Consider the following 14246-nt stretch of genomic DNA (forward strand, 5'->3'; position numbering starts at 1 on the left):
GTGGTGTATATACTCCAAAAGAGAGTAGAATAAGGCATTGCAAATTTTTTTCAACAGACTATATTCGAAGACATTTTTTTCTAACTTTGGGGTGCCTAGATATTATTTAGAATTTTTACGATTCACGTAAAATCAGAATTTCGGTATTTTACATGAGAGAGCATACTGAGTTGGTGTATATACTTTAAAACATAGTAGAAAAGGGAATTGTACTTTTTCTGACAGATTATACTCAGAGCAACTTTGCTTTTAACATTGGGGTGCCTAGATAATATTTAGATTTTTTTCGATTCGCGTAAAATTAGAATTTCGGTATTTTACATGAGAGTGCATATTGAGTTGGTGTATATACTCCAAAACAGAGTTAAAAAGGGCATTGTATATTTTTTATGACATAATATATTCAGAGAAATTTTGCTTTTAACATTGGGGTGCAAAGATAATATTTAGATTTTTTTCGATTCACGTAAAATTAGAATTTCGGTATTTTACATCAGGGAGCATACTGAGTTGGTGTATCTACTCCAAAACAGAGAAGAATAAGGCATTGTATATTTTTTCTAACAGACTATTTTGAGAGTTATTTTCTTTTAACTTTTGGGCGCCTAGATATTATTTAGATTTTTTTCGATTCACTTAAAATTAGGATTTCGGTATTTTACATGAGAGAGCATATGTAATTGGTGTATATACTCCAATACAGAGTAGAATAGGGCATTGTATATCTTTTCTGACAGATTATATTGAGAGCAATTTTGTTTTTATAAATGGGGTGCCTAGATAATATTTAGATTTAATTCGATTTATGTAAAATTATAATTTCAGTATTTTACATGAGAGAGCATACTGAGTTGGTGTATATACTCCAAAACAGAGTACAATAAGGCAATCTATATTTTTTCTAACACACTATATTCAGAGTTATTTTCTTTTAACTTTGTGGCACCTGGATATTATTTAGATTTTTTCAATTCTCATAATATTAGAATTTCGGTATTTTACTTGAGAGAGCGTATTGAGTTAGAGTATATACTCCAAAACAGAGTAGCAAATGTAATTGTATATTTTTTATGACAGATTGTATTCAGAGAAATGTTGCTTTTAACATTGGGGTGCCTAGATAATATTTATATTTCTTTCGATACACGTAAAATTAGAATTTCGGTATTTTACATGAACGAGCATACTGAGTTGGTGTATATACTGCAAAAGAAAGTAGAAAAAGGCATTGTATATTTTTTCTAACAGAGTATATTCAGAGCCATTTTCTTTTAACTTTGGGGTGCCTAAATAATATTTAAATATTTTTCAATTCGCTTAAATATAGAATTTCTCTATATTACATGAGAGAGCAAATGGAGTTGGTGTATATACTCCTAAACAGAGTAGAATAGGGCATTTCATATTTTGTGTGACACATTATATTCAGAGGAATTTTGTTTTTAACATTGAAGTGCCTAGATAATATTTAGATTTTTTCGATTCGGGTAAAATTAGAATTCCTGTATTTTACATGAGAGAGCATACTTAGTTGGTGTATATACTCCAAAACAGAGTAGAATAAGGCATTGTATATTTTTCATAACAGACTATATTCAGAGCCATTTTCTTTTAACTTAGTGGCGCCTAGATATTATTAAGATTTCTTTCAATTTGGGTACAATTATAATTTCTGTATTTAACATGAGAGAGCAAACTGAATTGGTGTATATATTAAAAAAAAGAGTAGTATAAGGCATTGTATATTTTTTCTCACAGACTATATTCAGAGCCATTTTTTTCTTACTTTGAGGCGCCTAGATATTATTTAGATTTTTTTCGATTCACGTCAAATTAGAATTTCTGTATTTTACGTGAGTGAGCATATTGAGTTGTGTTATATACTCCAAAACAGAGTAGAATAAGGCATTGTATATTTTTATAACAGACTATATTCAGAGTCATGTTAACTTAGTGGCGCCTAGATATTATTAAGGTTTTTTCAATTCGCTTAAATATAGAATTTCTCTATTTTACATGAGAGAGCATACTGAATTGGTGTATATACTCCAAAAATGAGTAGAATAAGGCATTGTATATTTTTTCTAACAGACTATATTTGGAGCCATTTTCTTTTAAGTTTGGGGCGCCTAGATATTATTAAGATTTTTTTTGATTCGCATATATTTAGGATTTCGGTATTTTACATGAGAGAGCATATTGAGTTGGTGTATATACTAAAAAACAAAGTAGAAAAGGGCATTGTGTATTTTTTCTGACAGACTATATTCAGAGCAATTTTGCTTTTAACATTGGGGTGCCTAGATAATATTTAGATTTTTTTCGATTCGCTTAAATATAGAATTTCTGTATTTTACATGAGAGAGCATATGTAGTTGGTGTATATACTCCAAAACAGAGTAGGATACGGCATTGTATATTTTTTTCTGACTGATCATACTCAGAGCAATTTTGTTGTTAACATTGGGGTAACTAGATAATATATAGATTTTTTCAATTCGCTTAAATATAGAATTTCTGTATTTTACATGAGAGAACATATGGAGTTGGTGTATATACGCCAAAGCAGAGTACAATAGGGTATTGTATATTTTTTCTGACAGATTATACTCATAGCAATTTTGTTGTTAACATTTGGATGCCTAGGTAATATTTAGATTTTTTTTGATTCGCTTAAATATAGAATTTCTGTATTTTACATTAGAGAGCATACTGTGTTGGTATATATACTCTAAAACCGAGTAGAATAGGCCATTGTTTATTTTTTCTGACAGATTATATTCAGAGAAATTTTCTTTTTAACATTGGGGTGCCTATATAATATTTAGATTTTTTCAATTCCGGGAAAATTAGAGTTTCTGAATTTTACATGAGAGAGAATATTGTGTTGGTGTATGTACTACAAAAAAGAGTAGAATAGGGCATTGTATATTTTTTCTGACAGATTATATTCAGAGTAATATTGCTTTTAACATTGGGGTTCCTAGATAATATATAGATTTTTTTCGATTTCCTTAAATATGGAATTCCTGTATTTTACATGAGAGAATGGAGGTGGTGTATATCCGCCAAACCAGAGTAGAATAGGGTACTGTATATTTTTTCTGACAGATTATATTCAGAACAATATCACTTTTGCCATTGGGGTGCCTAGATAATATTTTGATTTTTTTCGGTTCGCTTAAATATAGAATTTCTGTATTTTAGATGAGAGATCATATGGAGTTGGTGTATATACTCGAAAACAAAGTAGAATAGAGCATTGTATATTTTTTTGACAGATTATACTCAGAGCAATTTTGTTGTTAACATTGGGATTCCTAGATAATTGTTAGATTTCTTTTGATTCTCTTAAATATAGAATTTTGGTATTTTACATGAGAGAGCATATGGAGTTGGTGTATATACTCCAAAACAGAGTAGAATAAAGCATTTTATGTTTTTTCTGACAGATTATATTCAGAGCAATTTTGTTTTTAACATTGGGGTACCTAGATAACATTTAGATTTTTTCGATTCGAGTAAAATTATAATTTCGGTATTTTACATAAGAGAGCATACTGAGTTGGTGTATATACTCCAAAACCGAGTAGAATAAGGCATTGTATATTTTTTCTAACAGACTATATTCAGAGCCATTTTCTTTTTAGTTTGGGGCGCCTAGATATTATTAAGATTTTTTTCGATTAGCGAAAAATTAGAATTGCGGTATTTTAAATGAGAGAGCATATTGAGTTGGTGTATATACTCCAAAACAGAGTAGAAAAGGGCATTGTATATTCTTTCTGACATACTATATTCAGAGCAATTTTGCTTTTAACATTGGGGTGCCTAGATAATATTTATATTTTTTTCGATTCACGTAAAATTAGAATTTCGGTATTTTACAGGAGAGAGCACACTGATTTGGTGTATATACTCCAAAACAGGGGAGAATAAAACATTGTATATTTTTTCTAACACACTATATTCAGAGCCGTTCTCTTTTAACTTTGGGGTGCCTAAATATTATTTAGAAGTTTTTCGATTGCTGTAAAATTTGAATTTCGGCATTTTACATGAGAGAGCATATTGAGTTGGTGTATATACCCCAAAACGAAGTAGAATAGGGCATTTTATATTTTTTCTCACAGATTATATTCAGAGGAATTTTGTTTTTAACTTTGGGGTGCCTACATAATATTTAGATTTTTTCGATTCTGGTAAAATTAGAATTCCTGTATTTTACATGAGAGAGCATACTGAGTTGATGTATATTCTCTAAAACAGAGTAGAATACGGCATTGTATATTTTTTATAACAGACTATATTCAAAGTCACTTTCTTTCAACTTAGTCACGCCTAGATATTATTAAGATTTTTTTTGATTCGCCTAAATTTAAAATTTTGGTATTTTACCTAAGAGAGCATATTGAGGTGGTGTATATACTCCAAAACAGATCAGAAGAGGGCATTGTATATTTTTTCTGACAGACTATATTCACAGCAATTTTTCTTTTAACATTAAGGTGCCTAGATAATATTTAGCTTTTTATCGATTCATGTAAAATTAAAATTTCGGTATTATACATGGGAGAGCCTATTGAGTTGGTGTATATACTCCAAAACATATTAGAAAAGGGCATTGTATATTTTTTCTGACAGACTATATTCAGAGCAATTTTGCTTTTAAAATTGGGGTTCCTAGATTATATTTAGATATTTTTCGATTCACTTAAATATCGAGTTTATTTATATTACATAAGAGAGCATATGGAGTTGGTGTATATACTCCAAAACAGAGTAGAATAGCTCATTGTATATTTTTTCTGACAGATTAAACTAAGAGAAATTTTGTTTTTAACCTTGGGGTGTCCAGATAATATTTAGATTTTTTTCGATTCGCTTAAATATAGAATTCCTGCATTTTACATGAGAGGGCACATGGAGTTGGTTTATATACTCCAATACAGAGTAGAATAGGGCATTGTATATATTTTCTGACAGATTATATTCAGAGCGATTTTGTTTTTAACATTGGTGTGCCTAGATAATATTTAGATTTTATTCGATTCACGTAAAATTAGAATTTCGGTATTTTACATAAGAGAGCGTACTGAGTTGGTGTATATACTCCAAAACAGAGTAGAATAAGGAATTGTATATTTTTTCGAACAGACTATATTCAGAGCCATTTTCTTTTAACTTTGGGGCGCCCAGATATTATTTAGATTTTTTGGATTCACGTAAAATTAGAATTTCGTTATTTTACATGAGAGAGCATACAGAGTTCGTGTATATGCTCCAAAACAGAGTAGAAAAGGGCATTGTATTTTTATCTGACAGACCATATTCAGAGCAATTTTGCTTTTAACATTGAAATGCCTAGATATTATTTATATTATTTTCGATTAACGTAAAATTCGAATTTCGGTATTTTACATGAGAGAGCATACTGAGTTGATGTATATACTTCAAAAGAAAGTAAAATAAGGCATTGTATATTTTTTCTGAGAGATTATATTCAGAGCAATTTTGCTTTGAATATTGGGGTGACAAGATAATATTTACATTTTTTCGATTAACATAAAATTAGAATTTTGGCATTTTACATGATAGAGCATACTGAGTTGGTGTATATACTCCAAAACAGAGTACAATGGGGAATTGTATATTTTCTTTGACAGATTATATTCAAAGCAATTTTGCTTTTAACATTGGGGTGCCTAGATAATATTTAGATTTTTTCAATTCAGGTGAAATTACAATTTCTGTATTTTACATGAGAGAGCATACTGAGTTGGTGTATATACTTCAAAACAGAGTAGAAAAGGGCATTGTATATTTTTTCTGACAGATTATATTCAGAGCAATTTTGCTTTTATCATTGGGGTGCCTAGATAATACTTAGATATTTTTTGATTCGCTTAAATAAAGAATTTCTGTATTTTACATGAGAGAGCATACTGGGTTGGTTTATATACTTCAAAAACAAGTAGAATAGGTCATTGTATATTTTTTCTGACAGATTATATTCAGAGAAATTTTTTTTTTAACATTGGGGTTGCTAGATAATATTTAGACTTTTTTCAATTCACGTAAAATTTGAATTTTGGTATTTTAAATGAGAGAGCAAACTGAGTTGGTGTATATACTCAAAAACAAAGTAGAATAAGGCATTGTATATTTTTTCCAACAGATTATATTTAGAGCAATTTTGTTTTTAACAATGGTGTGCCTAGATAATATTTAGATTTTTTCGATTCGGGTAAAATTAAAATTTCTGTATTTTACATGAGTGAGCATATTGAGTTGGGTTTTATACTCCAAAAAGAGTAGAATAAGGCATTGTATATTTTTTATAACAGACTATATTCAGAGTCATGTTAACTTAGTGGCGCCTAGATATTTTTAAGATTTTTTTCGATTCGCGTCAAATTAGAATTTCTGTATTTTATATGAGAGAGCATATGGAGTTGGTGTATATACTCCAAAACAGAGTTGAAAAGGGCATTGCATATTTTTTTTGACATACTATATTCAGAGAAATTTTGGTTTAAACATTGTGGTGCCTAGATAATATTTAGATTTTTTTCGATTCACGTAAAATTCGAATTTCGGTATTTTACATGATAGAGCATATTGAGTTGGTGTATATACTCCAAAACAGTAGAAAAGGGCATGGTATACTTTCTGACAGACTATATTCAGAACAATTTTGCTTTTAACATTGGGGTGCCTAGATAATATTTAGATATTTTTTGATTCGCTTTAATATAGTATTTCTGTATATTACATGGCAGAGCATATTGAGTTGGTGTATATACTCCAAAACAGATTAGAATAGGGCATTGTATATTTTTTCTGAAAGATTATATTCAGAGCAATTAAGCTTTAAACATTGGGGTGCCTAGATAATATTTAGATTTTTTTTCGATTCACCTAAATTCAGAATTTCGGTATTTTACATGAGAGAGAATACGGACTTACTGTATATTCTCCAAAACATAGTAGAATAGGGCATTGTGTATTGTTTCTTTCAGATTATATTCAGAGCAATTTTGTTTTAAAAATTGGGGTGCCTAGATATTATTTAGATTTTTTCAATTCAGGTAAATTTAGAATTTCTGTATTTTACATGGGAGAACTTAGTAAGTTGTTGTATATACTTCAAAACAAAGTAGAATAAGGCATTGTATATTTTTTATAACAGATTATATTCAGAGCCATTTTCTTTTAACTTTCGGGCGCCTAGATATTATTTAGGTTTTTTTCTATTCGAGTAAAATTTGAATTTGGGTATTTTACATGAGAGATCATATTGAGTTGGTTTATATTCTCCAAAACATAGTAAAAAAAGGCATTGTATATTTTTTCTGACAGATTATATTCAGAGCAATTTTGCTTTTAACATTGGGGTGCCTAGATAATATTTAGATTTTTTGATTCAGGTAAAATTAGAATTTGTGTATTTTACATGAGAGAGCATACTGAGTTGGTGTATATACTCCAAAACAGAGTAGAATAAGGCATTATATATTTTTTCTTTAACTTTCGGGTGCCTAGATAATATTTAGATTTTTTTGGATAAGCTTAAATATAGAATTTCTGTATTTTACATGAGAGAGTATATGGAGTTGGTGTATATATTGCCAAACAGAGTAGAATAGGGCATTGTATATTTTTTCTGACAGATTATATTAAGAGCAATTTTGCTTTTAACTTTGGGGTGCCTCGATAATATTTAGAATTTTTTAGATTCGCTCAATTTAGAATTTCTGTATTATACATGAGAGAAAATATTGAGTTGGTGTATATACTACAAAACAGAATGGAAAACGGCATTGTATATTTTTTCTAACAAACTATATTCCGAGCCATTTTCTTTTAACTTTGAAACGCCTAGGTATTATTTAGATTTTTTTCGATTCACGTAAAATTAGAATTTAGGAATTTTACATGAGGGAGCACACTGAGTTGGTGTATATACTCCAAAACAGAATAGAATTGGGAATTGTATATTTGTTCTGACAGATTATATTCAGAGCAATTTTGTTTTTAACATTGGGTTGCCTAGATCATTAGATTTTTTTCAATTCACGTAAAATTAGAATTTCAAAATTTTATATGAGAGCACACTGAATTTGTGTATATACTCTAAGACAGAGTAAAATAGAAAATTGTATATTTGTTCTGACAGATAATATTCAGAGAAATTTTGTTTCTAACATTGGGCAACCTAGATAAAATTTATATTTTCTCGATTTGGAGAAAATTAGAATTTCGGTATTTTACATGAGAGAGCTTATTGATTTTGTGTATATACTGCAAAACAGAGTAGAAAAGAGCATTCTTTATTTTTCCTGACAGATTAAATTCAGAGAAATTTTGCTTTTAACATTGGTGTGCCTAGATAATATATAGATGTTTTTCGATTCGCTTAAATATAGAATTTCTGTATTTCACATGAGAGAGCATATGGAGTTGGTGTATATACTCTAAACCAGAGTAGAAAAGAACACTCTATATTTTATCTGACAGATTATATTCAGAGCAAATATGTTTTTAACATTGAGGTGCCTAGATTATATTTAGATTTTTTCGATTCGGGTAAGATTTGAATTTTTGTATTTTACATGAGAGAGCATACTGCGTTTGTATATATACTCCAAAATAAAGTAGAATAAGGCATTGTAGATTTTTTCTAACAGACTATATTCAGAGCCATTTTCTTTTAAATTTGGAACACCTAGATATTATTTAGATTTTTGTCGATTCACGTAAAATTAGAATTTTGGTATTTTACATGAGAGATCATATTCAGTTGCTGTATATACGCCAAAACAGAGTAGAATAAGGCATTGAATATTTATCTGACAGATTACATTCAGAGCAATGTTGTTTTTAACATTAAGGTGCCTAGATAATATTTAGATTTTTTTGATTCGGGTAAAATTAGAATTTCTGTATTTTATATGAGAGAGCATATTGATTTGGTGTTTATATTTTAAAACAAAGTAGAATAGGGCATTGTATATTTTTTCAGACATTATATTCTGAGCAATTTTGCTTTTAACATTGTGGTGCCTAGATAATGTTTAGATTCTTTTCGATTCGCTTAAATTTATAATTCCTGTATTTTACATTAGAGAGCATATGGAGTTGGTGTATATACTCTGAAATAGTGTACAATAGGGCATTGTATATTTTTTCTGACAGATTATATTCAGGGCAATTTTGTTTTTAACATTGGGGTGCCTAGATAATATTTAGATTTTTTCAATTCACGTAAAATTAGAATTTCGGTATTTTACAGGAGAGAGCATACTGAGTTGGTGAATATAATCCAAAACAGAGCAGAATAGGGCACTGTATATTTTTTCTGACAGATTATATTCAGAGCAATTTTGTTTATAACATTGGGGTTCCTAGATTATATTTAGATTTTTTTGATTCGGGTAAGATTTGAATTTCTGTATTTTACATTAGAGAGCATTCTGAGTTGGTGTATATACTCCAAAAGAAAGTAGAATAAGGCATTTTATATTTTTTCTAACAGAGTATATTCAGAGCCATTTTCTTTTAACTTTCAGGCGCCTAGATATTATTTGGATTATTTTCGATTCACGTAAAATTATAATTTTGGTATTTGACATGAGAGAGCATATTCAGTTGGTGTATATACGCCAAAACAGAGTAGAATAGGGCATTGAATATTTTTTCTGACCGATTGTATTCAGAGCAATTCTGCTTTTAACATTGGGTTGCCTAGATAATATTTAGATTTTTTTCGATTCGCTTAAATATAGAATATTTTATTTTACTTGAGAGAGCATATGGAGTTGGTGTATATACTCCAAAACAGAGTTGAAAAGGGCATTGTATGTTTTTTCTGCCAGACTATATTCAGAGCAATTTTGCTTTTAACATTGGGGTGCCTAGAAAATATTTAGATATTTTTCGAGTCACGTAAATTAGAATTTCAGTATTTTACATGAGAGAGCATACTGAGTTGGTGTATATACTCCAAAACAGAGTAGAATAAGGCATTGTATATTTTTCTGACAGATTATATTCAGCGCAGTTTTACTTTTAACATTGGTGTGCCTAGATAATATTTAGATTTTTTCGAGTTGTGTAAAATTTAAATTTCTGTATTTTACATGAGAGAGCATATTGAGTTGGTGTATATACTCCAAAACACAGTAGAAAGAGGCATTGTATATTTTTTCTGACAGACTATATTTAGAGCAAATTTGCTTTTAACATTGGGGTGCCCAGATAATATTTACATTTTTTTCGATTCACGAAATTTTGAATTTTGGTATTTTACATGAGAGAGCATACTGAGTTGGTGTATATATTCCAAAAAAAAGCAGAATATGACATGGTAAATTTTTTCTAACAGACTATATTCAGGGCCATTTTCTTTTACCTTTGGGCTGCCTACATATCATTTACATTTTTTTCGATTAGCGTATAATTTTAATTTCTCTATTTTACATGAGAGAGCATATTGAGTTGGTGTATATAGTCCAAAACAGAGTAGAAAAAAACATTGTATATTTTTTCTGACAGATTATTTTCAGATCAATTTTACTTTTAACATTGGGGTGCCTAGATAATATTTAAATTTTTTCTGAATCACGTAAAATTATAATTTCGGTGTTTTACATGAGAGAGCATACTGAGTTTGTATATATACTCCAAAACAAAGTAGAATACGGCATTGTATATTTTTTATAACAGACTATATTCAGAGCCATTTTCTTTTAACTTTGGGGAGCCTAGATAGCATTAAGATTTCTTTCGATTTGCGTAAAATTTTAATTTTGGTATTTTACATGAGAGAGCATATTGAGTTGTTTTATATACTCCAATACAGATTTGAATAGAACATTGTATATTTTTTCTGACAGACTATATTGAAAGCAATTTTTTTTTTAACATTGGGGTGGCTAGATCATATTTAGATTTTTCTCGATCCACGTAAATTTAGAATTTCGGTATTTTACATGAGAGAGCATACTGAGTTGGTTTATAACTCCAAAATAGAGTAGAATAACGCATTGTATTTTTTTTCTAACAGACTATATTCAGAGACATTTTCTTTTAACTTTGGAGCACCTAGATATTATTTAAATATTTTCGATTCACATAAATTTTGAATTTCGGTATTTTACATGAGAGAGCATATTGAGTTGGTGTACATACTCCAAAACATAGTAGAAAAATGCATTGTATATTTTTTATAACAAACTATATTCAGAGACATTTTCTTTTAACTTTGGAGCGGCTAGATCATATTTAGATTTATTTCGATTTGCGTAAATTTACAAATTTGGTATTTTACATGAGAGAGCATACTGAGTTGGTTTATATACTCCAAAACAGAGTAGAATAAGGCATTGTATTTTGTTATAACAGACTATATTCAGAGCCATTTACTTTTACCTATGGGGCTTCTAGATATTATTTAGATTTTTTTCGATACGCGTAAAATTAGAATTTTGGTATTTTTCATGAGAGAGCATAATGAGTTGGTCTATATACTCCAAAGAGTGTAGAATAGGGCATTGTATATTTTTTTTGACAGATTATATTCAGAGCAATATTGCTTTTATCATTGGGGTGCCTAGATAATATTTAGATTTTATTCGATTCACGTAAAATTAGAATTTCGGTATTTTACATGAGAGAACATACTGAGTTGGTGTATATACTCCAAAACAGAGTAGAATAGGGCATTGTATATTTTTTCTAACAGATAATGTTCAGAGCAATTTTTCTTTTAACTTTGTGGTGCCTTGATAATATTTAGATTTTTTTTTGATTCGCTTAAATATAGAATTTCTTTATTTTACATGAGAGAGCATATGCAGTTGGTGTATGTACTCCAAAACAAAGTAGAATAGGGCGTTGTATATTTTTTCTGACAGATTATATTCAGAGCAATTTTGTTTTTATCATTGGGGTCCCTAGATAATATTTAAATTTTTTTCGATTCAAGTAAAATTAGAATTTATGTATTTTACATGAGAGTGCATACTGAGTTGGTGTATATACTGCAAAACAAAGTAGAATAAGTCTTTGTATATTTTTTATAACAGACTATATTTAGAGCCATTGTCTTTTTACTTTGGGGCACCTAAATATTATTTATATTCTTTTCGATTCACGTAATATCGGAATGTAGGTATTTTAAATGAAAGAGCATATTGAGTTGGTGTATGTATTCCAAAACAGAGTAGAATCGGGAATGGTATATTTTTTCTGACAGATTGTATTCAGAGCAATTTGTTTTTATCATTGGGGTGCCTAGATAATATGTAGATTTTTTTCAATTCACGCAAGATTAGAATTTTTGTATTTTATATGAGAGAGCATACTGATTTGGTGTATATACTCCAAAACAGAGTAGAATAAGTCATTGTATATTTTTTATAACAGACTATATTCAGAACCATTTTCTTTAACTTTGGGGTGCCTAGATATTATTTAGATTTTTTTCGATTCGCGTAAAATTAGAATTTCAGTATTTTACATGAGAGAGCATATTGAGTTGGTTTATATACCTTAAAACAAAGTAGAAAAGGGCATTGTATATTTTTTCTGACAGATTATATTCAGAACAATTTTGCTTTTAACATTGGGGAGCCTAGATAATATTTAGATTTTTTTCCATTCACTTAAATATAGAATATCTGTATTTTACATGAGAGAGCATATGGAGTTGGTTTATATACTCTAAAACAGACTACAAAACGGCATTGTATATTTCCTTTGAAATATTATATTCAAAGCAGTTTTGCTTTTAACATTGGGGTGCCTAGATAATATTTAGCTTTTTTCGATTTTCTTAAAATTAGAATTTTGGTATTTTACGTGAGAGAGCATATTGAATTGGTGTATATACTCGAAAACAGCTTGGAAAAAAAATTGTATATTTTTTCTGACAGATTATATGAAGTGCCATTTTTATTTTAACATTGGGTTGCCTAGATAATATTTAGATTATTTTCGATTCGCGTAAAATTAGAATTTCGGTATTTTACATGAGAGAGCATACTGAGTTGGTGTATATACTCCAAAACAGAGTAGAATAAGGCATTGTATATTTTTTCTAACAGTCTATATTCAGATACATTTTCTTTTAACTTTGGGGCGCCTGGATATTATTTAGATTTTTTTCGCTTCGCATAAAATTAGAATTTCGGTATTTTACATGAGAGAGCATATTGAGTTGGTTTATATACTCCAAAACAAAGTAGAAAAGGGGATTGTATATTTTATCTGACAGATTATATTCAGAGCAATTTTGCTTTTAACATTGGGATGCCTAGATGACATTTAAATTTTTTTCGATTCAGCTAAAATTAGAAATTTTGTATTTTACATCAGAGAGCATAAAGTGTTGGTGTATATACTCCAAAACAGAGTAGAATAAGGCATTGTATATTTTATCTAGCAGACTATATTCAGAGCCATTTTTTTTTACTTTGGGGAGTCTAAATATTATATAGATTTTCTTCGATTCGCGTAGATTTAGAATTTCGGTATTTTACATGAGAGAGCATATTGAGTTCGCGTATGTACTCCAAAACAAAGTAGAAATGGGCATTGTATATTTTTTATGACAGATTATATTCAGAGCAATTTTGTTTTTAACATTGGGTGCCTAGATAATATTTAGATTTTTTTCGATTCACGTAAATTTAGAATTTCTGTATTTTACATGAGAGAGCATACTGACTTGGTGTATATACTCCAAAACAGAGTAGAATAGGGCATTGTATATTTTCTCTGACAGATTATATTCAGAGAAATTTTGGTTTTAACATTGGGGTGCCTAGATAATATTTAGATTTTTTCGATTCGGTTTAATTTAGAATTTCTGTATTTTACATTAGAGAGCATATGGAGTTGGTGTATGTACTGCAAAACAGAGTAGAATAGGGTATTGTATATTTTTTCTGACAGATTATATTCAGAGCAATTTTGTTTTTTACATTGGGGTGCCTAGATAATATTTAGATTTTTTTTCGATTCGGGTAAAATTAGAATTTCTGTATTTTACATGAGAGAGCATATTCAGTTGGTGTATATACTAGAAAACAAAGTAGAAAAGGGCATTGTATATCTTTTCTGACAAATTATATTCAGAGCAACTTTGCTTTTAGCATTGGGGTACCTAGATAATATTTAGATTTTTTTTGATTTGCTTAAATATAGAATTTTTTTATTTTACATGAGAGAGCATATGGAGT

The sequence above is a fragment of the Callithrix jacchus genome, chromosome 20 (genome assembly GCF_049354715.1).
Source record: "Callithrix jacchus isolate 240 chromosome 20, calJac240_pri, whole genome shotgun sequence".
In the NCBI taxonomy this organism is placed as follows: domain Eukaryota; kingdom Metazoa; phylum Chordata; class Mammalia; order Primates; family Cebidae; genus Callithrix; species Callithrix jacchus.